The sequence below is a fragment of the Dermacentor silvarum genome, chromosome 10 (assembly GCF_013339745.2).
Source record: "Dermacentor silvarum isolate Dsil-2018 chromosome 10, BIME_Dsil_1.4, whole genome shotgun sequence".
Classification (NCBI taxonomy): Eukaryota; Metazoa; Arthropoda; class Arachnida; order Ixodida; family Ixodidae; genus Dermacentor; species Dermacentor silvarum.
The window spans coordinates 145,010,658-145,013,151 of record NC_051163.1 but is presented as its reverse complement, the minus strand read 5'-3'; the positions used below and the strand labels follow the sequence as shown (position 1 = coordinate 145,013,151).

General features: G+C 56.5%; 1 pseudogene; it reads right to left on the bottom strand.

Moving 5' to 3' along the window:
• Window positions 1-641: 641 nt before the first annotated feature.
• Window positions 642-2,293, bottom strand: LOC119431891 (uncharacterized; annotated as a pseudogene).
• Between the last annotated feature and the right edge of the window lie 201 nt (window positions 2,294-2,494).

Genomic DNA, 2,494 nt, shown 5'->3' with positions numbered 1-2,494 from the left:
GAGCGCAGCCTTCTTTCCCACAACCACTTCGGCGCATGCGGCACCCTCTCACACGATGCTATAAAAGAGAACCTAATAAAGAGACAAGCGAGTTTTGATGCCCATCCACTGTGTGTGTCGTCTTGCTCAGGTGCCAACGATACACGCGTACATGTTGAAGCTTTCGCTGGATCTGAGACTGAGACGCGTCGCACAATCCTCGGGGCGCTCTCTTGCGCTGCGCGCACTAGCTGCGACGGGACGACGCGAAACCGAGACGCGTCGCATAACACTCGGGCCGCTTTCTTGCGCGATGGGTGCTACTGTAGCTACCTGTACGTGTTGAAGCTTTCGCTGGATCTGAGACTGAGACGCGTCGCACAATCCTCGGGGCGCTCTCTTGCGCTGCGCGCACTAGCTGCGACGGGACGACGCGAAACCGAGACGCGTCGCATAACACTCGGGCCGCTTTCTTGCGCGATGGGTGCTACTGTAGCTACCTGTACGTGTTGAAGCTTTCGCTGGATCAGAAACTGAGGCGCGTCGCACAATCCACGGGGCGCTCTCTTGCGCAGCCCGCGCTAGTGGTGGTGAAAAACTTTTATTTCTCTAATAGAGAGAGTTTGGGGGCCACAGTGTGCCCCGCTACATGGTCGGCGTCCCTAGTCCGGGACACCACATGACGAGGTCGCGTCTTGCGCCCGTTTCACCAGAGCCCGTTGGGACTCCAGCGAGGAGCAGTTGAGGAGCGCAGTCTCCCATGCCTCTCGGGAAGGGGTAGGGGAAGGGGGGAGGTGGGGATTTTTAGTACATGCCCGCACCATGTGGAATATGTCACAGGTCTCCCCACAGTGCGGGCACCGCCCATCCGTGTTGGGATCGAAATGTTTGGTGATTGCAGTAGAGTAGAGTAGAGTAGAGCAGGTGCCTTAAAGTTCGCTCCTCCGCCTTACTCAGCCCCTTTGCAGGAGTCGGGAAAAGGCGGTGGTTATCGCTATAATGTCTTATAATTTCCCTGAACCGCAGCAGCAGTAGGTTTGCCTCCGAGCTAGAGGAGCTAGGGTGAGGATCCCGGTGGGTAAGCACTCGGGCAGCCGCGTCAGCGGCCTCATTACCTCGTAAGCGCTGGTGGCCAGGATCCCAAATAATACGTTTCGGTGTTCGGTCAATGGCAGCCCGTCTTAGAATTTGACTGGCTAGGGGGGAGATCTCCCCTGTCAAGTAATGATCACATGCTTTACGGGAGTCCGTGATGATGATTCTCGAATTGGGGTCCGCGGCCGCAAGTACTATCGCTACTTCCTCAGCTCGCGCTGAATTTTGGGCTCGGAAGGAGAGCCCATCAACGTGCTTTTCCCGTTGGACGACGGCGGCCGTGTAAAATCCCACGGCCGACGGCCCTGCTACGTCTACATAGTATACACCAGGTCGGGAACCGTGTTGTCTCTCAAGCGCCCGAGCCCGCGCATGTCGTCTGCTTTCGTGCGTGTCGGTGTCCATGTTACGAGGGAGTGGAGAGACCCAGAGCATATGGCGCCACAGTTCTGGAATACGCTCCGCCTCCTTTGGAGTGCAAGCGTGTTGGATGTGTAAGCGGTTGAGCAGGTGGCGCCCGGGGGCTGTCTGCATGAGCCGCGTGTATTCGTTCACGAGGTGGGCCTCCCGCAACTCCTGGTAGGAGTTGAGCACCCCCAGCGCCTTGAATTTTGGGTTAGAGGTAGTCACCGGGAGATCCAGGGCTCGCTCAGTTGCTTTGCGGATGATGGCGTCTATTCGCTCGTCTTGCTTAGTAGTGCGAAGGTATGGCACGGCGTAGAGGATGCGGCTAGTCACGAAGGCATGGACTAGCCGAAGCGCGTCCCTGCCTCGCAGACCGCCCCGCTTGTTGGAAACACGGTGGATCATGCGCCCTACCTGTTCGCCTACTCTCTTGAGTTTCGCAATAGTGGAGTCTGGTCGGAGTCTGTGGTGAATGAACAGGCCCAGAATCCGGAGCTCATTCACCTCTCTGATAGGACCTCCCGACAGAGAGATGTGTATTGCTGACTTATCCTTTGGGTTCGGTCTGACATGCAGAAGCTCTGGTTTGGCTGGAGCACATTGGAGACCACAGTCGATGACATACGCCTCGGCTATGCAAGCGGCCCCGCTGAAGGCGGTCCTCTATTTCCCCAAGGCTCCCCTCGGTGGTCCATATTGTAATGTCATCTGCATATACCGCGTGTTGAATGCTTTCCACCCGGGTCAATTGGCTTGGGAGGCGCATCATAGCTATGTTGAACAGGAGCGGTGATAACACCACTCCCTGAGGGGTACCCCGTGTTCCCATCGTGTAAGGGCCATATTCCTCGTCCTCGATCCGAAGAAGGGATGGCGCTTAGAAAGAAAATCTCTTACATATGCGTAGGTCTTGGCGCCAGAATCGGTGGAATTCAAGTTGGCCAGGATGCTACCGTGTTTAACATTGTCGAAAGCCCCTTTCAGATCAAGGGCGAGGATGGCTTTCTCATTGTGT